The 23,342-nt window shown below is 41.9% G+C and overlaps 1 long non-coding RNA gene across 1 annotated transcript; it reads right to left on the reverse strand.

The window, feature by feature from the left end:
* Positions 1-11,470: 11,470 nt before the first annotated feature.
* LOC120098502 (uncharacterized) lies at positions 11,471-12,223 on the reverse strand. Its single transcript, XR_005496752.2, has 2 exons — positions 12,014-12,223; positions 11,471-11,580 (listed from the first exon to the last, which is right to left on the reverse strand). It is a non-coding gene; the product is annotated as an uncharacterized LOC120098502 (long non-coding RNA).
* Between the last annotated feature and the right edge of the window lie 11,119 nt (positions 12,224-23,342).

The following is a 23,342-nucleotide window of genomic DNA, read 5'->3' on the forward strand; positions in this document are numbered from 1 at the left end:
TCCTCAATTTCTGGTTTGTTTATGGGTATTATGCTGGCCTGGAATAATAGCTCAGAAGTTAAGAACATATCCTGCTCTTGGGGGGACCCAAGTCCATTCTAGAACCCATGCCAAGCTTCTTACAATCACTTGCAACTCCAACTCCCAGGATCCAATACTTTCCCTTGACCTCTTGTGGGCACTTGCATGCACACAGACATCTATACACATGCACACAGGAATACACATAGCTATGAATCATAAGTTTCAGAAAATAAATAAAGCTCTTCACATACATCCATTCACTCTGCTAGTTAGATAGCAATTTGCTGCTGTAACGCACGCGCGCGCGCGCGCGCGCGCACACACACACACACACACACACACACACACACACACACACCATGTCAGGGGGCATACATAACAAAGGAGTTTGTTTCTTCTTACGAATCATATCCCACATGATCAGTGCTGCTTGACAAGAAGCTCTGGCTCTGTGTATAGCTGCATGGATCTATGTTACTGTTCTTTAACACCCAGCAACTATTCTCATGATGGGGATGACATGAGGGGCCAATAATATCCAGGTCCCTGTCAGTGTGGAGATGATAAGAGGAAGCACTTCTCATATCTCCAGAGCAGGTCCATATCTGCCTGTCACATCCCACGTATTAGAATATTGTCACCTGGCCAACCAATGGAAAGAGTTCGGAGAATGTGTCCTTTCAGTGCAGACAGGTGCTTGGTTGACATTCTGATCCTTTAAGGGAGAGGAGGAGAGAGAGCTTGGAGATCTAGCATACTCCATCACAAACAACCCCTTCTTGCCTGGCCCAGGGCTTCAGCCTCTGCATTCACAGGTTATCTCTCTCATTGGGCCAGCAGTACTGGAGAACTTACATTGAGCACCCAGGCAGCATCTGTAAGGATTTTTCTTTCCTTGAACTTATGTCAGGTCCATAGGAACACAATCTCAGCAATTCAGCTTTTCTCTTCCTAAGTTTGTACATCAAAACAAACCACTAAAACCCATCCCAGCCATACTTTAACCATCTTCCTTCCAGAGAGCCCCCAAATCCCTCCTCTCTGGGCTTGTTTTCCATAGAGTCAGGGTCTGTCTTAAGATAAACTAAAGAAATCTAAAGAAGATGCTGGGTGGTGATGTAAGTTTCATGCCCTCATTTGCTTTGACTTTAAAAGAGAAACTTGCCCACACTCATTCTCTGAAGCTCATAGTTTGATTCTCTGGGTCAAATGGGACTGGGGGAAAACATGAACCACTCTTCTTCATTGTGTCTGCTTCTTGAATCAATATGAGGGTTTTCATGTGAGCGACAGAACATAGTGCTGGCTTCAGACTCACACTGGCTTTGGCAGGAAATTTATTAGCTGATGACCACAGCCCCATTTCTTTTTAAATTCAGTACACTCACTGTTTCCTCATTTGTGGAATAAAGATAAATCCCCCCTTATTTAGTTGTTCAGAAGACAGAAAGAGCTTGTGGGCAAGTGTAACCCATAGCTAAGACCTCCTAACAGCCATAGAGGTTATCATGGGAGTTTGGGAATTGGTAATCTCAATTCCAAGAGCCTCTTTGTGTTGGTTTGTTGTTTCCAATTAGTCAAAGCACATCACCTCAAACCTTGTATATAATCAGGGATCTTGCCCAACCTCATAAAAAGTGACAAAAGGAATCTATCTGCAACCATCAAGGGTTGGGCCAACAGAAACTCTGCAGTTTGTTAATGCTCATCAATGCTCCCAGGCAAGACATTGGTCATTCCAGTTTTGCATGAAGGGATCCTATACTTCTAAAGACTTCAGATATGTACTATAGGATCCAGCCTGAGGAGGATCTGTCTGGGAACTCTTGAAGACATCACCTCAATCCTGAGTCCCATCAACCTAATGTATTAGTCAAATTAATTTGATGATTGCTGCCATACTGGCCCAATGTCTTCAGCCTTTAATATTGTTCAGAATTGACATTCTCTGTAGAGACAATTGTGGGGAGAGAGCATACTGGTGAGAGACTGACAGAATGTTTCTAGTAGATCAGATGGCTACTCAGTATCATGATCATGTCTTGCTGTCTGTCTTTCTGGTGATGACATACTCACGAAGTCAATGGAGATGAGCAGGGATGCAATGGCCAACCATTTGTCTCTTCCCTCCCAAGCTAATGGTGGCTTTTGTGTCTAAATATGACAAATCCCCACAGAAAGGGAACTTACTTTTTTTTTTCTTTTCTTTTTTCTGGAACTGGGGACTGAACCCAGGGCCTTGCGCTTGCTAGGCAAGCGTCCTACCACTGAGCTAAATCCCCAACCCAGGGAACTTCCTTTTATTTCTTTGGTATCCAACTCAGATCTGTCTAAGGCAATGGGCAGTATCTCAGTCTGACTATTTTATTCTTTGAAACATTATCTTAGAAGAACATTTAGATCAGAATCCCTGCTTATTTGTGTGTGTGTGTGTGTGTGTGTGTGTGTGTGTGTGTGTGTGTGTGTGTGTGATCTATGTACAAATTGCTTTCTGAGTTAAGGCAATCTGTTTTCACTTCACAGCTTCATGTTTGAGTAATCATATGCTCATCACTACACCTCCATTATTTTGCCAGTTATGTGAAGTCACCATGCTCCATGTTGGAGGTGCAATGTCAAGAAGACAAGGGCCAGATGGCTGCCCCCAGCTCTTAGGGAGGATCTCTACAGTGAGAGGGACACTTGCTACGAAAACAATGTCCCATAAATATAAAAATCCAACTGCGGCTAGTGTTGATGCCAGAAGACAGATCCAATCTGTTGGCAGGAAGTAGATATAAGTGAGGTCCAGGAGTGCATGCAGCAGGTGCATTTTAACTATGATGTACACCATGGGCAGCAGCTGAGTTGCAGAAAGAAACGGTGGAGGAAGTCTGGGGTCCAGAGAAAACCTGGTAGATTCATAAAGTCAGAAAAGTGTGATGGTCAAGTATGGCCTGCAGTAGCGGGTCAAGTGTTATCAGCCTTCTCTGAAGAGGAGCAAAAACCAGATTTGCATATCAAAGCAGCATTTTGAAGCAGAGTAGAGGCTTGGAGGCTGCATGCATGCACCTAGGGTATAGTAAGAATTACTATGTCCATGCTGCACACAGACACAGATTAGGATGTGGTACAGAACCTCAAGTCAGTGGGGGAAGAAAAGTATTTGGAGAGATGTTCAGCGGTTACCAAGAGGTCCTTTACCGTCCACAGAGATGGGAGGCCATAGCATGGAGAATGTTTATTCCAGCTGGCACACCAGGAGCTGCCATGTTGAACGGTCCAGTGGATGATTTGCATTGTGATTCGGATGTCAGGGTAGAACAAAGCAGTATAGCAATAGGTGCCCAGCAGTATCTTGATTTTAGGGCATGCTGCTCTGTTCTCTTGCCCAAACACACGAGAGGCACCAATGAATGAACCCAATAAAGGCTACACTTCCGTCCTCCAAATGTTTTCTCTAGTGTGGAGAATTTATGTAGCTTCTGAAGGCTGTTCTCAGAACCTCCTGACCATTCCTACAGCCACTCCATGGCCCCACCAAATTTGTCACTTTACTATGTTTTACCTGGCTCAGTGGAGGAATTATAATAGCTTTTTATGATATAGAACTAAGCCCCAAAATTGAACTCTGGGCATCAGACATCTGGCTGGAACATTTTAAGCGGCCCATATGCTTGAAATAAAAATAAGAATTCCCATGTGATTTATGAGAGAGGGTCATAAGACCTATATCAGTGGGTGACCGGATGTCAACTCTTTGCTGATTTCCCTCCCTAAATGCAAAATATATGTTTCCAAACGGGTCTCGCCCCTTGTGTATTTTCTTTAATTCCATAGATCTTTATGCAGTCTGCAGTAATTTGTTGACAGTGCAAGTCAAATCCATGATAAAACCAGAGAATGTCTCCAAAGTAAATATTTGGTGCTACCAAATAGGGGCTCTTTGCACATTAATCCAATAATAAAATATGGTCTGTGGAAGGAACAGGGAGCATTTGCTAATTTCCTAAATTGGTGTAGGTCACAGGCACTTCTAATTGACTTGGAAAATATTTCCTTTATGGAAAAGTAACATTCCTGGTCAGCAGGCCAAGCTCCTTAAGGATTTGGGCTGCTGCACGATCCCAGATGCCAGTCACATGGGAACAGGATTCTTAAAGGCTGCACGGAGATAAAGCCAGGGGAGAGATGGGAATGGACAGGGAGAATCTACCATTCTGCCAAAAGCATGAGATCCTGGAGCAGTCAGGGGTATCTCCAGGTCCTGGGAGTCTACTCTATCCATCCATGAGCACAACCTTTATTTTGTCTTAAATATACACATAATCTTTGCATTTGTCTTGGAATGCAATGTTCAAAGGTATGAGGTGTTGAACATGGGAGTTGGCTTTACTGAGGAAGATGCACTCAAATCCATAGACAAGCTCTACTAGGATGTTCCTGAGAGGAAAACTCAGTCATACTGGTCTAGAGGAAATGATGCTATCAGACAGATGAGGAAGGGCAGAAGAAGAGAGTTCCTTCCACAGAAGGAGAGACTCACCATTTGGGGGTTGGGAATCTAGATTCACAAAAAGGAAGCTTATTCAGAGAATAGTCAATTTAAGCAGCTTGAACAGGCTTATACCTGCAACCATCTTACATCAAGCTGATGTAAGAGGAGGAATGTCACAGGAGACACAAAGAACAAACAGTATGAGAACAATAAGTTGCCATTTTGTAAACACTGTGTCCAGTATCCTAGGCCAATTGTTTTGAAGATGTTGTTTCAAGTGATACTTAAACAACACTGGGAAGGTCATTATAGTCTTCCCTGGTCTTGGGAAGAAGCTGAGGTTTTGTGATGTTACTCGTAGACCCTCCCAACCAAAGTAGTTTGGAAGGTAATGGATTTGAACCAAAGCCACCTGCACATACAAACTTTGGTTTAACCCAAACCCTCTACTGTCCTTCGAGCTAATGAGCAAATGTAATAGGAAACAGATGAGGCAAGGTGTGCGAATTTCTCACCCAAAGGTTTTATAAGCTAGCTAGCATTAAATGTAGTTACCACTCAGCTGCAGGAAGTCTGTGACCTTTGATGGCGCTCTCCAAAAGACAGCCATATTGGACTGAGAATCATTGCAACTCTGTGACAGTGAGTTTGCAGCAACAGTGTAAAAACTACCAAGAAAGGACATTTTTTTAAAGATGTTCATTTATAATATGAGGTTGGTACTTCTTCAGGTCTAACCTCACCCTCATTAATGGCATATTAGATACATCTTCTGCCTTCCTGTCTTCCTCTGTACACACTACAGCGTTATCTCAATGGGAGTTAGGGGGAGTCATTAACCAGCTCAACCAGTACAGGGCATCACAGGCAAAATGGACCTAGGCTTTTGAGTCTCCAATTTCTCTATAAGCCTAGGAGCCTAACAGCTTGATTTGAGATATCTACCTGTTTACCTCTGATAGAAATTCAAAACACACTTCTTTCTAATACTCAAGCTCTTTTTTCCCCCCTCCAGAAATTTTAGTTAAGTTTCTCAACAGTATTTCCCATGCTCCTTTGGACCAGGAGGGAATTAACTACGAGACAAATCAAGGCATGACAATAGAGGGCCAGATGCCACACCTTGTAAATAAATAATAATAAAAAACCATGTGACACAGCCAGCTGCACCGTATAAACTTAGGGTTTTATGTACCACACCATTGTGCTCTGTACGTCCTCATTTGGCTCCAACATCTGTTCGTCCCTGTCCATCCCTCCCATATATTAGGTATAATTACAATCACAGGAACGGGTCTGTGGGACTGAGAGACTGACCCAAGAGCAACCAGCATCTGTGGGTCTCCTTTTCTGTCCCCTAGCAGTCTGAGAACCCAGGGCCTTGCGTATGTTTCGTTAAACCACCGAAATAGTATTTTTCTTCACTACTATCTCTTGTCGGATTCTGTTTCTTTCTTGGAGTAATTACTTATGGTAAATTTTTGAAAGTAAAATAAAAATTATGGACTATCTGTCTGCTGTTAGACATATTGCAAATAATTCTTTGACTCATGTCCACAACAGATCTTAAAATAATTCAAATAGGGATGCGATTCATTTTTTAATCTGTTTCTGAAATTAAAAACTAAAGGAGGTTGACCATTTTTGGTCATGGGTAACCTAAAGATGACATGTAAATGTATCCATTTCTGATTTCCCTTGGTAAGTCTGCAGAAGGATGTCTATATGATGCAGGCACACACTTCATGATTCTGGGTAAGGAGCTGGGGATTGTGGGGATTGGGCCAGTGCTGCACTGAAAGTAAAGGCAGTTTAGACCATGTCTGTTACAGGAAGAAACCTTTGGGATTTTAGTAGATAAAAATTGAAACTTAGAGCTTGCAATGTAGCCAGATTGTGGAAGGATGGTCAGGGTTCTGTAGAGGAACAGAATACAGAGAGAGAGAGAGAGAGAGAGAGAGAGAGAGAGAGAGAGAGAGAGAGAGAGAGAGACGTTAATGAATTTACTCTTGTTGTTTAAACCTTTAAAACAATGTACACTCATTGTTTTATGAGGCTCATACATGAGAACCTGTAGATACTCAGTCTTCAATACTAAGTTTCTCAGTAGCCCCAGTCCTCCCACAGTACCTGCTTCTTACCGCAGGGACAGGTGAGCAGGGTTGACAACTGGAAGTTACTTAGTCCTCAAGGCTGGGTGCCTTAGCAGTTTCAGTCTGGCTACAGAAGCCTGGAAGCATCCAAGAGAGCCTTTGGTCCCAAGTAGACAATGAAGCTTGGAAAGGCCATTGGTTATGGTAACAGTGAAGGATTCAGCAGCAATATATCATCATCATCATCATCACCATCATCATCACCATCATCATCACCATCATCACCATCACCACCACCACCACCATCATCATCATCATCATCACCACCACCATCATCACCATCATCATCATCACCATCATCACCATCATCATCACCATCATCATCACCATCATCACCATCATCATCACCATCATCATCATCACCACCACCACCATCATCACCATCATCATCACCACCATCATCACCACCATCATCACCATCATCATCACCATCATCACCACCACCACCATCATCACCACCACCACCACCACAACCACCACCACCACCACTACCACCACCACCACCACCACCACCAGCCTTATCAACAGGGAAAATCAACAAGGCCACAAGAGGGAAGACAAACCCAGCAAAAGGTATGATTATCTTTCTTTTGCCACAAAACTGACAATCAGGGTGGCTCTCCTCACATCTATCAAGGCAATCAGGACAGCTCCCTGGATGTGGCTTCCTATTGGAATGGTTCTGATTTCTGTCAAGCTGCTATTAATCCCAACCATAATAGAGGACAAATCTACTTAGATGAGGGAGTTGACAATCAGTCCAGAGTCTTACATGTTATACAAATCCTAAAGGGATAAAATGAGGGATTGGGGGACAAGATACATGGCGCGTGCTTATATAATCTTAGCACTCAGGAGGCAGAGGCAGGAGGATTCCAAATTGGAAGTCAGACTCAGTTACACATGGAGACCCTGTGAAAATCACATAAATAGGACGTGAGAGCTTGCAAGTAGAGAAGGAGATCAGGCCAACTTCCTGATTTTCAGCAGGCTGCAAACTTCTGCAAACAGTGATGGCTCAGATGCTTATCCAATTACTACTGCACTTCCTTCAGGACTAAGATGATATTCCACCTGGCAAGGTGAAAGAGAACCTCAAAGAATGTCATTTCCCTCACCAAGAGCTTCTGTAGATTTCCCATGTTGCTATGTCCATACATAGACTCTAAAATTTCTGCAATTATTTTACTCAGCAACATGGAGAACAGAGCGAAAGCATCACCAACGAGCCAAATCCCTGTTAAAGGGATCAAAGGGAAATGAAGAAAACTAAGTTTCTCAACAGAGAAGCAAGATGAAGATAGCATGAGCTGAAGAAATAAGTAAAGGAAAGAAGTCACTCGTGGATGGACATCGAAAATGGGTAGCACACGAAGTCTAGCATATATACTTGGGGATTTACTCTTTAAGAGAGAAGTGATATAAGAAACGTGCTTCAGAAAGGGTAACAAGAACCGTTTTCAAACTGAAGAAAGCATCATACTACAGGTTATGAAGCTCTTAACTCCAAAAAGAACTTGAGCAAAACTGATGCAAAGCCAGTAGTTATTCTGCCCATTTTATAAACACTATGAATCTATGCTAAATCCATTTAAAATGCGGAGTAAGAAAATTCATTTAAAAAAAAACTCAATAAAAATGACAGAACGGCATACAAGGAGCCCCATGTTTGCTAAAATTTTATTCACAATTAAAAGCTTAATTATAAAGGAAAAAATCCCACCCATAATCACATACATACACATACACCAAGAGGCAATGTCCAGACCCATACTGCTTCATGGCTGAATTTTTTTTATTATTTTATTATTATTTATCACTTTTTATTTACATTTTAAGTGATATTCCTTTTCCCAGTTTCCTGGACATACGGCCCCTATCCCATCCCCTCTCTTCCTTCTATAAGGGTGTTCCCCTCCCCCAAGTACACCCTCCCCTCCCCAACATTCCCCGACACTGGGGGGTCCAGCCTTGGCAGGACCAAGGGCTTCTCCTTCCATTGGTGCCCAACAAGGCCATCCTCTGCTACATATGCAGCTGGATCACTGCTGAGTTCTAACATTTAATAAATAAATTAAAATAAATAAATTCATTTTCAATAAATTTCTTCAGGAACAAGGATGAGAAATGCTGTAATACTAAAATATAAAAGGTCACTCAGAATAGCGACTACCAGATTGTTTTCTCTCATAACAGTGAAATCATTAAAATATTAATAATTTGAAGTTACTGAAATATAAAAATATTCCCTGTCACAATAAGGTAATTCCATGAATGCAAGCTGGATTTGCTGTTGAAAACCACTGATCTACAATTTGAAAGTATGAGACAGAGAAGAAAAAAGTACACTATCTCAGAAGTAGAAAAGGATTAGATAAAATTATTAGCTTTTATAAGATTCACATTGCAAGTAATTGCTTTTATAATGAAATGAATAGCTCTTATGTCAACTCTTTATCTCTAGAAAAGGAGGCGTTCATCTATGGAAAAATCCACTCATTCATAGCAAAACATTAAAAGCTTTGCCACCAAATCAAAAATAGGTGAATGGGCCAGCAAAATGGCTCTGCAGGAAAAGATGTTTGCTTAAAACTGGACAACTTGAGTTCCATCCCAGGGATCTATGGGGTAGAAAAACTGAACAGACTCCTGGAAGTTGGCTTCTGACCCTCCAGCGTGCCCTGGCAAGTGGTTCACATACTCACATAAATACACACAATAAATGAGGGAAGGGGAGTAAAGTCTATAATACCCATTGCTCTGTGTGTATTTCAACAATGGACTAAAAGGTCTGACAATACAGTGAGGACATCTATCTAAAGGGACAGGGTGCAAGTGCTGATCCAGCATGCACCGGGCCCTAGGGTTGATCTCCAGTATTATAAAAATATGAGAAAATAAATTTCAAGACTGCAAAAGTATAAAATAATACCACCTTGCTCGTCTGATTTTGTATGCACAGTGTGTTAGACATGTATTACAAATTAACTACAAAATTGTGAGTTTAATCTTCAATTTAGAAATTAAATTTTAGAAGGCATTTTTAAAATTCTTTTAATATATTAGACATTTGGTAACACAGCTAATAAAATATTGGTAAGACCCTACAGAAACACTGTAACAAATTAAAGAAATTAAGAAGAGATACATAATGCTTATGAGTTAGAAAATTAATTAGATAAGGATATAAATGCTCCCTACTTGATTAAAAGAATTGATTCAATATGAGTTTTAAAATGACAAGTTTTCTTCAGGAGAATTTGACAAACTTCTTAGAAATGTATACTGCATTGCAACAGTTGAGTGAAGGAAGGCCTCCTTATGAAAAAATAAGCATTATTCTGGGGATGTGGATCAGGGTCCTGTCATAGAAGTAGAGTCATTAAGAGAGTTTAAAATTTTTTTCATTCATAGATATTAAAACAATAAGAAAGAACTGAGCTCCTGCACCCAAATTTCAGACCTGCATTTGTAAGTATTGTGAAATTTCAGTGCAGAAGGAAGTGTGTGTGTGTGTGTGTGTGTGTGTGTGTGTGTGTGTGTGTGTGTGTGAAGGAGTGGTAATGTGTGTGTGTGTGTGTGTGTGTGTGCAGGCCCATGCACAGGTGCAACTGGAGGTCACGTGCAGACTTGGGTGTTGTTCCTTTCCTTCCTCCCTGTTTTAAACAAGCTCTCTCTTTGTTCACCACTGCACACACCAGGCTAGGTGGTCCATGCACTCTCAATGGTTATCTTTTCTCCCCACGGTGCAGGATGGGATTACAGATTTCCCCACTCTGCACCCAGCATCCCTTGGGATCTGTGCAGCCCAAGTCTGGTCACCAGACATGGGCAATGAATGCTTTATGCACTAAGCCATCTCTCCAAGTTTTTAAATAAGGGGTGAGGAACTGGTTTCATTTCCATAATGGAACTAGAATGCATTCCAGATACATTAAATAGCTACTTTCCAGGGAATATTCAAGGAGAATAGTTTTGTGACTCTGGAATAAACTAAGATGGGTTTAAGAAGGCACCAACCTTACAGGGAAAGCACTGATGGATTAGAGTTTTAAAGTTACGAGGTGGAGGGAGGCAGGAGACACGTCAGGGAAGAAGCTCCTCTCCATCCCTGCGTTCCATGCAGCGATCACACAAGCCAAGTCTTTAGCATAGTCAACCACTACAAGTCACATGCAAAATCCAATCACATAACATACAAGAAAGTTTTAATTAACAAGCACCCCAGAAAAGGGAGAACCCAAAGGTCACCTCACAGACACAGTATGAACCGTATCCAACACCAGAGGAATGCAAATTTTTAACTACAATGAGCTCTATCTATAAATACTGGAATGGCTAACTTCGAAAAGCCAAAGGACGCTTTCGTAGATGTAACATACAAGTCTATTCTCCTGCCTCGGGATGCAAGAGGTTGATAGGATTACTTTTGGCAACTGTTTAGCAATTTCTACTAAGCTGGCTATATGTAAATTTATAGACTTGATAGTCAACGAATAGACATGTATGTAATAACACACATACAAAAAACAGTGGCTGAACACTATTGTCAGTGTCACTCGTGCTAACAGCTAGACACCACTTTGAAATCCATCAATAGTAAAATAGAACAGAATATCCATGCAAAGAGACATCTGCCAGTGAGGAGGATCCAACGGGCGGCACTACATGCGAAGACTTAGATGATTTTAGGGACATAAACCAGCCTCCTTCAGAGGGGAAAACAGGAGACATAAGCCTGCAGCTGGGACCACAGGATCATGGACCTGAGCACAACTTTCCCAGGGCTTGTGGGAACCACTCCACCTCCCGCCTACCGTTTGCTCCGTGTTTCCTGGACTGAGTAGTTCCAATGGTTGACACTGAAGAATCCTAGTTGATGAGTCTCTGCATAAGAATCCTAGGCTTTTCCTAGGCAGGGTCTATCTGAAAAGTGTGTTCAGAGAGGGTGAATGAGATACAGAGAGACAGAGAGACAGAGACAGAGAGACAGAGAGGAAATCTCCTCTGATATATACTATTTCTCCACTAAAACCAATTCATCAAATGCTTTGGAGAGAAGAAACTCCTAGTTAGTTTTGGGATATATATACATAATATTTTATATTATAATATATAATATTTGGGATATATAATATATAATATTTTATATATAAATAATATATATTATTTTATTTATTTACATTTCAAATGTTATCCTCCTTCCTGGTTTCTCCTCTGCAAACCCCCTATCCCATGCTTCCTCCCCCCTGCTTCTGTGAGGGAGTTCGCCCACCCACCCACCACCCAAGTCCCGCCTCACCACCCTAGCATTCCCCTACACTGGGGCATCGAGCCTCCACAGGATCGAGGGGCTCACCTTGAGCTCTTAAAGGAGGGGTCCTCACACCATGACATCTCCAGAGAGGATACATTGATGGCTAAAAGTGGCTAACAATACTTTAGGCTTGCAGCTTTTGAAAAAGAAATGTTTTGAAAAGGGCCAGCCTGGATTTGGGTGTTTCCGTTCTTAGCAGTGGGAAGCTCCAGGTGAGGGCATTTTGTGCTCGGGTCTGCAGTTGCCGTGAGCACTAAAAATAGCATCGGCAAACCCTGACGCCATGTAACAGGCAGCATGCTAGGGTTTCTATGGACACCATGCTAGGCTGCATCATCACATCCTCCCAGGATCTTACTACACAGAACACAGTTGCAGATTCACGAGAGCAGGGATCTCTGTGTTCTGTGTCTCCAGAACATAGAGGAGTCTGTTATATACAAGACAGTCATTGCTTAATACATTTAATCAGAAGAACCTGCTTCTCATCCCTGTCCCACTCCTAACATGGACAAGGGATGTAAAGCATCCTGTCTCAGCTGCAAAGAATGAAGCTGGCATCTTGCTTGAGGCTTTCAAAGACCACAGTCTTAATTACTATCGGGTTCTGAAATTTTGCAGAAAACAACCAATGTGGTCGGAGTATAAAGAAGGCCTGGCCACAAGGTCACATGCACAGATGGCACCATCCCACGTTGTCCATGCGTTAGCACAGGTATCCTTCACCTTCCTGACAAGTAGGGATGTCTTGAGAATCCTGAAGAAGGGATCCGAGGAGCCACTCCACACTCACTGAAGGACTAGATTACTGATCCTTTGCATGATTTCCAGGAGTCCTCAATAGAATGTTTTTTATCTTCCCTTTTAAAACTCGTGGAACACTTCATATTTAGATTAATTACAAAAGCGAGGGTCCTATGGATTTAAGTGAAACCTGAATTCCAGTAGAGGAAGGCATGCATGCACACACGTGTGCTTGTTGCTAAGTAACCATTTCCTTGAAGATTTAGCTCGCACTATCCAGATCGTTGGCAATTTTACTCTCCCACGAGATCACCACACTGAATTAAAAAGTTGTACCATCGGCGAATGGTCGATTTCATTTCTTTCTTTTGTGTGTGAGTGCCTTTCATTTCTTGTACAGTTGCTTTCAAACCCAAACAGGATTTGAACCCAGACAATCAGGCCGGGTTCCATTGCTTCTTTCCCAACTTACCTAAGAGAGAAAATGTTTATATTCCAGTCAGAACTGAGCAGAGGGTGTGCACTGTGTCTCATCTTCCTAGTGAAGGTTGAATCCAGTAAGTTCTTCAGCAATGAGTTGGCCCTGAGAGGAAGTATGTCTTCTAAGAGCCTCTGTTTCAGTTTTAAGACTTTCTGCTACTAACGAAGAGACTAGTCGTGTCTCACACTGCCAATCACACACTGAAGCCTCAAAGCTTTCTAATGAGAGAGTCATAATACAGTGTCATTGAGCTCGTATGAGACAGAATAGTGACTTGAACCCATGGTTCTAAGCCCTGAAGGGCTTACTCTTCATGGTCATCGGATACCCCATGGGACATAAGGAAGGCCACTTAGAGTATATGACAAATGCCTTTCCCATGCCTGTGATTCCCATGTTTTGAGTCTACATCAAATGTGTCACTAACTGGCTCCTTACATGTTGGAATCCACGTAAATGGAACTTACCTTGGTGCAGTCAGTAACTGTGTGACCCTCAAGCAGGTGATCCCTTTGGAACTTCTAATCACTTTTGTTCGGCTTTGGAGCCTTGCCTTTCCTGGCTGAAAGGTTTATCAGCCTTGTCCAAACAGAAGTCACTGAATTGACTATAGGACATGTTGTCAAAGCTATCCTTATCCCTGTTGCCAAATTAAAATAAGATCCACGATGCAGGTACCTGCAAAACAGAGGACAAAGAGATATCAGGTATTAAAAAGGAAGAATAAATGCGAGCTGGCCTTTCTTCCTGATGGGGGCCATTCTGCCATCCCCAACAGCCTGGGTGTGGAGTGGATGGGGAAGGTGAGGAGAGGTCCTGGTCTATACTAAGTAAACACTGCAGACTGGGTAGCTTACAAAAAGCAAAACTCCATTTCCCTTAGTTTGAGAGGCTGAGAAGTCTAACACCTATTCAACTAACACCAACTTCTTGCTGTGGTAACTCAGAAGAAGCTCACTGTGTTTCCAAGATGACACCCTGCTGCTTCATCCTCTGTGGCAGAAGATGGCAGACTGAAAATCTGGTTGCTGGTTGGGGACTCTTAGTTGTGCCCAGTGCTTGCTTTAGTTTGTTTGTTTGTTTGTTTGTTTGTTTGTTTGTGTTGTCTCAAAGCCACCACTCACACTTCCCGGACAGGGTCCTTACCCTGTGCTACACTTTCACTCTCAGGACCCCCTTTTATTTGTTTATCTTTTATTTATTGATACTTTATGCACCCATATGAGTGTGTATGATATGTGTGCATAAGCATGGACAGATGCATGCTGCAGTACGTATGTGGAGGTCAGAGAATGACTTTGGGGAATTTGTCTTTTTCCATTATTGATTATGAGGATCAAGTCCAGGTTATCAAGGTGTTAAACAAGAGCTTTCAGCAGCCGAGTCTCTCACTGCTCCAGAAGCCTTTTTGATAATGTTGTTCATGAGAGAGGAGCCCGCATGCTTTGCCCTCCTTTGAAAGCCTCAATTTCTTAATGTGACTGTGTTTGGGATTCGGTTTCAACAGGAATGTGGAAGGAACACAGCAAAGCTGACTGTAGAAATTGAATCCACAAATCCTGGACCACCTGAGAGACGAGTCATCCTTTGATTTAAAGAACTAAAAAGGCTTCACGGAGGCTGTGAAGAAATGTGGTGAATTCCAGATGAGGGAGTTAGAATGTAGACACAGAGCATGAAGGTAATAATACTTCACCAGCCAGATTTGACCACCATCAAGAGCATCAGAGCTCACTAAGAATGAGTCACAGTTTGTGAAGGACTAGTTACCCAGTGCTTTCTAGACTGACTGAGAACTTCAACGTTTACAATGGATTAGAAGACTTAACAGTTTAAAATCATGTTTTCTTTTCCAAAAAAGAATGTACGTGTGTGTGTGTGTGTGTGTGTGTGTGTGTGTGTGTGTGTGTGTAAAAATACCCTCCATTCTGCTAAGTTTCTGGCCTTAAAACCTCACCCTCCCTTGTCCCTTTTTTTCTCATTTGTTTCCTTTTCTTCCTCTTCCAACCCCTGCTGTCCCCTTCCTTTCTCTCATTCTGTCTCCCTTCCTCTGTTCCTTTCTGGGGCAAGAGCATGTACACCCAGGGGAAGAGAACAGGTAGAATTCATGCTCACAGTCTGAGAGCATTGCCCTAGCCTTGTGCAATGTAGAGTGCCCTGCCATTGAAGTCTGGGGCTCTGTGGTCTGGGGTGACACGACAGCTGAGAAGAAACCAAGAAGCCGCGGCATCTCAACTCTCTCCCACCCACCCTGACGAATCCCAACAGAGTCTGTAGAAAGCACACAAATATAAACTATTCATCCACTTCAAATCTGCTGGTGCCATCGGGGAAGTTATCGCATATAATCTAGTGTTAGTCTACCCACTGAATCATAAAAATTAATTTGTCTAATTAATGGCATTAGTACTTTTATACATGCATAATTCATATTAATTGATAGGTCTGCCTAAAAAGAATACCTTTCGGAAGAAAAATGATCCCATTAGCACAAGTTTAATCCAAATCAGGCCTGACAAAGCAGGGAGCCTTCAAGGCGTATCTTCTGCTTTGTTAATTGTCATAAGCATTCTAAATTGATTATTCTTACATTAGCATGAGACGTTTCATTCATCAACACTTTGCTGTAAAGGAAATTTGTCTAATGGATTTGGGTAACTCAACTAAATAAGTAGTATTTTTTTTTCAGGGTAGCTTCAGGGCCATTTGAAGCATATTAATTCACTAATACTGGAGGGAAGAAAAATTAGCAATGGAAATATATAGAAATATCATACAAAATTAGATTTCTGACACTGAATAATTTTTGTGATATCTATTTCAACGGTAATTGAGTGAGCGTGCCTACCCATTTATTGCTTTTCTGCTTTGCAAGCTCCGTGATAAACAGCTAATGTTAATATTTCTCTTATGAGTTATGTTCCTATACCAGGGAGGGCCACAGGGGTATGAAGGAGAGGATAGAGAAGATGAATACAGGGATTGTATAAGGTTTGACCATAATACCAAGCCTCTGAACTTCCGGAAAAGCTGATGCTATAAGCATGTTTGGTCCCTCAGTCAGAGTAAGACAGAACACAAGCATGTGTTTGGTTCTGATCGTGTCTCTGGTCAGAAAGCACAGAGATCAGGAAATGCATGGTGTTAGGATGTTGTCTCTTTTTAAAGACACCACTGAGCTTCCTTTAGTGATCTAGATTAACATTATTAGCTGATGCTGGTTGAGGTTCTCTGGTAAAGGAGGGTTGAATGTTAAGGGGGTAGCCTGATGTGTATGCTTCTTGTCTCCCCTTGACTGTGAAGAACTTCTACATTCTATCTCAGGCTCCTTTGAGAAGTGCAGTCTAAACACAGCGGCCTTTACACCATTAGGGTCTTGGTAACAAGAAACTTCCATTGTGGCTTCTCCTTCTCCCAATCACGGTTTGATGTATTTTCATCATAGTCACTAAGTCAGCAGATCTGCTGCAAACAAAGGGACCCAGGATAAGCTATTCTGTGACTTTGAACATCACATTTTTTTTTACATTATATATTTTTCATCTTTATTAATTTGGGTATTTCTTATTTTTTTTTTTATTAACTTGAGTATTTCTTATATACATTTCGAGTGTTATTCCCTTTCCCGGTTTCCGGGCAAACATCCCCCTCCCCCCTCCCCTTCCTTATGGGTGTTCCCCTCCCAACCCTCCCCCCATTGCCGCCCTCCCCCCATAGACTAGTTCACTGGGGGTTCAGTCTTAGCAGGACCCAGGGCTTCCCCTTCCACTGGTGCTCTTACTAGGATATTCATTGCTACCTATGAGGTCAGAGTCCAGGGTCAGTCCATGTATAGTCTTTGGGTAGTGGCTTAGTCCCTGGAAGCTCTGGTTGCTTGGCATTGTTGTACATATGGGGTCTCGAGCCCCTTCAAGCTCTTCCAGTTCTTTCTCTGATTCCTTCAATAGGGGACCTATTCTCAGTTCAGTGGTTTGCTGCTGGCATTCGCCTCTATATTTGCTGTATTCTGGCTGTGTCTCTCAGGAGCGATCTACATCCGGCTCCTGTCGGTCTGCACTTCTTTGCTTCATCCATCTTGTCTAATTGGGTGGCTGTATATGTATGGGCCACATGTGGGGCAGGCTCTGAATGGGTGTTCCTTCAGTCTCTGTTTTAATCTTTGCCTCTCCCTTCCCTGCCAAGGGTATTCTTTTTCCTCATTTAAAGAAGGAGTGAAGCATTCACATTTTGATCATCTGTCTTGAGTTTCGTTTGTTCTAGGGATCTAGGGTAATTCAAGCATTTGGGCTAATAGCCACTTATCAATGAGTGCATACCATGTATGTCTTTCTTTAGCTAACGTGGGTCAGTGAAGGAATAGAGAGCCTTGCTTTCTCGTTACACACTTATTTGCTTCTTCTTTCTTGGTGTTTTGACTCTAAGAGGCACAGGGACTAAGCCACTACCCAAAGACTATACACGGACTGACCGTGGACTCCAACCTCATAGGTAGCAATGAATATCCTAGTAAGAGCACCAGTATAAGGGGAAGCCCTTGGTCCTGCCAAGACTGAACCCCCAGTGAACTTGATTGTTGGGGGGAGGGCGGTAATGGAGGGAGGATGGGGAGGAAAACACCCATTTAGAAGGGGAGGGGAAGGGGCTAGGGGAATGTTGGCCCGGAAACCGGGAAAGGTAATAACAATTGAAATGTAAATAAGAAATATCCAATTTAATAAAGATGGAGGGAAAAAATCTAGTAAAAATAAATAAATAAATACCGTGTGTGTGTGTGTGTGTGTGTGTGTGTTTGAAGCAGACTCTCCCGGTCATGTGACATTACAGGAAATCCCAAGGAGGGTAATATGAATAATCTTTCATTCAACTACCAGACCACTACCCCAGCAAGTCTTTCAGGGCTTCACACACTTTGAGGTTCCGTACTTTAATCAAGGGAGCTAGCTCTGTAGCTAAGATTTTAGACTTCAATATGCCTAAGATGAAAACCTCTGTCATCTACTCCTTCATCATTTACCTAATGAATGTTGAACGTCACCCACTGAATCCCCAGCACTCTACAGGGTTCTGGAAATATTAACAAGAATAAAAACTGTGCCGTGTGTTCAGAGAACTGACATTCTGGTTAGGTGTGCAAGCAACTTGTGGATAAGAACACGTTTAGTGTCAGTCAGCTCTATTTCACTGTAGCAAAGTACCTGAGAGATTCAACCACTAGGAGCAAAGGTTGGTTTTCTCCCATAGCTTTGGTAGTTTCAGTGGATGAATGATCTCATTGCTTTGCGCTTGGACCATCAAATGTGTTTCTTTTGTTCTGGTTTGATGTGAAGTAAATCCCCAGAGACTTGAACACTTATTCTCCAGTTGGTGGCATTGTTTGGGAAGGTTGTAAACCTTCCAGGTAGAGCTTTGTTGAAGGACATATGTCACTGGAGGTGGGTTTGGAGGTTTTACAGCCTAACTCAACTCATTGATCTTTCCCTTCTTCCCAACTGACAAGATGGCCTCATGCTCTTGTTGCTATGACTTCCTGTCATAATAGTCTGTATCCGGTCAGGTACTGTAAACTCAGGTCAACCCTTTCTCCTTTAAGTTGCTTTCCTCGGGTATTTTACTGCTGTGACAAATAGGAAAGCAATACACCTCCCAGTGATTCTGTGATGGTGTATGTTTCTGTCAGCTTGACACAGGCTAGACATATCTGGGAAGATAGAATTTCAGTGAGAAAATGCTTCCTTCAGGCTGGCTTGCAGAACAAGTCTGTGAGATATCACTGATCGTGCCACCCCTGGGCAGGTGGTCTGGGCTGTATAAGCAAGCAGACTATGCAAGCTATAGAAAGCCAGCCAGTAGGCAGCAGTCCGCTATGGTAACTGCTTCAGTTCCTGCCTCCAGATTCCCACAAGAGTTCCTACCTCTCCTTTCCGTCATGATGGACTGTGAGCTAGCAGATGAGGTCACCCTTTCCAAAATATACTCTACTCAATCACTAAACAGAAAAAGGAGAGCAGAAAAGGATCTGCCCTTCCCACTACCCCCATTACATAATCATTGCACCTCCCTATGTAGGGGACACGGGCTCAGCATCTTAGAATCATTTGCTACTGGTTGTGATGTTTTCAATATAAACTTCTTCAAGATCTCACCTGCTCCAAAACCTGCTTCCTGGTTCTTCAAATATGGAGTACATTTTGGTTTGGATGGTTAAAATACCTTCTGCTGGATCATGTTTTGAATCTTAGGGTCATTGAAGTGAGCGGACACTGGTTACTGAAGGAGCACCTTTGAAGGTTACACCAGATTTCCAGTCTTCTTTCTCTGTTTCCAAGTTGGTCCTACAGAAACGATTTCCCTCCACCACATACTCCAGGGCCGCAGTGTTCCAATCCAGTGCACGAGGCAAGTAACCATGGTCTGAACTCTTTGAAACATGAGCCAAAATAAATGTTTTTTTTTCATTAAGCTGTTCCAGCAGGTATCTTATCAATCTGTCAAGAAGCTAACAGACGAGGCTCACTGAATCATAGGACTCTCGTCCCTTTGTTCCAATAAATGCTGGATTTCCACATGCATTCTCAGTCCACCCACCAGACTCTGTTTATGCCTCAAATTTCAACAGAAGATGAAACATTTCCTAAAATTGTTCAGTTTGATTGCTGGCAGACAGAATTTGGGTAAGAACAAGATATTCCATATCCCACATCTAAAATATACCAGATGCACAGTTTTATTCTGGTTTTAACAAATAACAATTCCTTTTCCTAAATGCAATTTAATATTGCCTTCAACATGGAATAAGATATTCCAATTAAACCAAACATAAACCATACTATGTTCCAGATATATATTTATCCAGAGACTAATGGAAGGGGCTAGGATAAATGATCTGGTAGATATTCTAAATGTGAAAACATGCGGTTTGTGGGGATAAATTTAATAGCTATTGGGAGAATGCTTACAATAATTGGTTATTGTTGAAAAGAAATGTCAGATATTGTTATTGACATTTACAATTTTAATTAGCTTGATCCCTGAGTCCAATATATTATGTTGCCTTTTTTTTCCAGTTTTTTTTCTAGAATAAATACAACTAATAGGCCTTCACAATTATTTGAGGAAATGTTTATTAAGACCCATGATGCTAGGATGTACTAATAGTTTAATGGATAAAGAACATAGGCCATTTTTCACGTTAAAACAGAGCCTGAAATGAGATATGTAGCCTACTTCCCACGGAACCAGAAGAGTAGCATGTAAGATTTCCTCAAAGTTAATGGGTTAATGGAGGCGCCCTGTAATTTTTTTCTGTCTTTTTGCCATCCATCATCTGTTCTTCTATTTCTATTCGGAACTGTAGAAGATTTCGAGTGAAAGAATAGACTGTGGGTGAGGAATGACTCTAAAGCTCTTAAGTTCTGAAGCTCTGAAGCAATTATCTTTCTTCCAAGTACTTCCAGATCTAGAAGTTTCAATGTGTGGACACTAAAGGACCAAACCAGAGATAACATAATTTTTGCAGCTTGGAACATTGTCTCGACTTTTGTCTATTTGTGTTTTCTTTTGTGACTCTGAGCACAGTAGATGACATTTCCTGTAGGTCATTTTGTCCTACCCCATATCTCTAATCATTGTCAAGTGGAGATGTGGCTGATGACGTAGTTGCTACCTTTCCCTGACCGTGAAGCCTTCTAGTGGATGTGACTGAAGAACTCAAAAGATGATTGACCGTTTCTTGAGCCAAAAAGGGCTATGAACATAGATGGTATCTCAAGGAACATTTCATTATGGATACTTGTCCCTCCCCATGGCTGGGATGCTGATGCTAAAATTCCACCCCATGGATATAAAGTGTTCAAATGCATTTATCAAGACAGCATTTGCATATAAGCCATGTCCATCTATCCACATATTTTGAATCATCTCTAGATTGCTTATAATTACCCTCCTAAAGTTGTTGATATACAATATTAATTAGGGAATGCTTATAAAAATAAGAATGTACATATTCAATATGTGCATTTTTCCAAATATTTTCAAACTGGGATAGCTGAAATTCAAAGACATTGAAAACATAGTTATCAAGGGTCAACTATACATGTATGTTAACAATTATACACATGAAAATATATATTGACCCCATCGGTTATGCTTGCTGGTCTTGAACAACTCAAAGAGAGTATTAGAATTGATTACATGAAAATTTGAAGCTAGGTGCACAAAAGTATATAAGCCACCCTTGTTTGGGGACTGTAAGTATTTGGGGATGACTGTTCCACTAATAACAGATAGTCTAGGATTATCTAGCCTAGACCCTTGAGCTTCATTTATAACATTCACTGATGTTCTCAGAAGAGGAACAAAGGGGGGGGGCACATAGAACACATGTTTAAGTACTTAATATTGATACCAAGCTACTAAACTGTTACATACATGTTATCCTTGACAAATACACCTCTCAATTCCTGACTTGCATGGTGCAAAGTACCATTCCTCCAGGGTGAGACTTCAGCACCTGCGCGAGGAGCTCTTCCCCACCTCTTTCCACAACGACAGCCTCTACCCATGTTTTTAGGAGCCCACAGCTGGTAAGTACAGATGTCAAGACCTCTACTTCTAATCTATGTCGAATCAAAATCCTCTTGGCTCTGAGTGGCACTATTTATATTATGGGAAAAACTCAGGCCTCCAGGAGGAGATAGAGCCAAGCAAAGTGGTCGAGGCTGGTTAGTCAAAGCTCATTAGGATACTGGCTACTTGGAATTTGATGAGAGGGAGAGCAGGGCTCCTACAGACAGCTTCCTGCCCCATGGGTATTTTGACCAGTAGGCCAATGTGTAGACACTGAAGGACCAAGCCAGAGATAACATACTTTTTGCAGTTTGGCACATTGTCTTGATTTTTGTTTGTTTGTTTTTTTATTTTGTTTGTCTTGTTAACGTCCTATAAAATAAGTGATATCAACAAGTTACAGCTGATTTTAACTTTGTATATTCATTACAGTATCCAGAAAACAAGTTACTTCTTCATTATCCCTTCTTCAAACAAATCTAACCAGTGCAGTTTTGAACCATTTCTATTGTGATAAGAAAAGATACCATTTGTCTTTTCTGGAAAGATTTACCATGAAACCTTAACTGGAGAAAAAGATAATGTGAGCCAATGGGGTGGATCCTAACAGTGATCCCAACTCTTGGAAGGCTAGGGAATGGGTGGAGTTTGGACTGTACCACAGTTTATAAATGAGTAAAAGAATCCACCCCCAAATAAATACTATGCCTTTAATTAGAAGAGAGTGTTAGAAGACTTTGAAGAGCAACTCACTGGCTCGTGTCTTATGCAACTCAGTTGCATGGGTTTTGATGGAATTTCTCTGCTCTGTGTTACATGAGGCCCAAGGAAATCAAGCAAAAGTTGTTTTATGGCCCGTGGCTGGTTTTTGAACATTAATAATATTTTTCCCACTGTAATAGACTGAACACAGTCTGTTCTTTTAGGGTGTCCAATCATGTTCCTAATGCTCAAAGAGAATATTTCTCCCTCCACTGGTTCCTGGCAGCATCCTTCTATCCCTGTATTCTGTGTTTTGCTTTGTTTTGCTTTCTGGGAGATAAGTGGAGAAGACATGTGGTAACTTCTTATCCATCCTCCTTCAAAATTAGATGCAGCCGGCCTGGGATCCCCAGTTAAGTGTAGGGGCTGCTGGTGTCATGGTGGGTATTCCTGGGTTACCTCACTCTGATGAGAACACAGGGTAGAGTGAAAGTGGAAGCAAGGGCGCACAACCTGGCCAATCTGTGGGGCATCTGGCTTTTGGTGCTTAGCCATGAACCACTGAAGGGAGCAAACACCAGAAGGAATATTTGGGTTAAATTCTTTCTCAAAGAGGACCAGCAATCAACTGTAGAGCAGCCACTGTCCTGGCCATTCTTTCTTCAAATCCTTTTCTTTTCTCGATTAATCATTTTATTCATTTACATTTCAAAGCTTTCCCCCTTCCCAGTTTCTCCTCCACAACCCCATATCCCAGTCTCCTCTCCAATTTGCCTCTCGAGGGTGCTCCTCCACACACTCACCCACTCCTGCCTCACTGCTCTAGCATCCCCCCCTACACTGGGGCATCGAGCCTTCACAGGACCAAGGGCCTCCCCT

The sequence above is a fragment of the Rattus norvegicus genome, chromosome 19 (genome assembly GCF_036323735.1).
Source record: "Rattus norvegicus strain BN/NHsdMcwi chromosome 19, GRCr8, whole genome shotgun sequence".
Taxonomy (NCBI): Eukaryota; Metazoa; Chordata; class Mammalia; order Rodentia; family Muridae; genus Rattus; species Rattus norvegicus.